Source organism: Nannospalax galili, unplaced genomic scaffold (assembly GCF_000622305.1).
Source record: "Nannospalax galili isolate Female #2095 unplaced genomic scaffold, S.galili_v1.0 scaffold1146, whole genome shotgun sequence".
Taxonomy (NCBI): Eukaryota; Metazoa; Chordata; class Mammalia; order Rodentia; family Spalacidae; genus Nannospalax; species Nannospalax galili.
Window position 1 is genome coordinate 7,215 of NW_008355380.1, and position 727 is coordinate 7,941.

Genomic DNA, 727 nt, shown 5'->3' on the forward strand with positions numbered 1-727 from the left:
AAAGCATCTTATCAATCAGTATATATCAGAACCGCTTCTAGCTCCCCTTTCCTCTTGGGTAAAATTATGAACTGTTTTAGAAAATGTGATGATTATTTATTGATTAACAATTATGCTATTTAATTTATGCCATTAATTTATTTTTACTTAGTGCATCTTAGTCATTCTTTTTCTTAAAGATGGATAATGCATTAGATAATATATATCAAAGCATCTTATCAATCAGTATATATCAGAACCGCTTCTAGCTCCCCTTTCCTCTTGGGTAAAATTATGAACTGTTTTAGAAAATGTGATGATTATTTATTGATTAACAATTATGCTATTTAATTTATGCCATTAATTTATTTTTACTTTAGGAGCTGTCATTTCAGGATGTGGCAATTGATTTCTCTCCAGAGGAGTATGAATGCCTGGACCCTACTCAGTGGAATTTGTATAGAGATGTGATGTTAGAGAATTACAGAAACCTTGTCTCCCTGGGTGAGGATCCCTTCCCCACTGAATTCTTAACTCACTTCCAACATTTAATTGCCTTTCTTTGTAGAATATCTCAAGATGGCTTATGCTTTGTATCAGTGAGATCCAGATTTCTCCTTTTAAGGAAAAAATAGAAGGGTGGTTGGTATAGCCTAAATAAGTTTTGTTGTAGTTCTTCTCATTTTAATGTCTTTGTTTTGAAAGTATGCATCCTTTATTCTAATGGTAATTTTAGAAATTCTGTGGC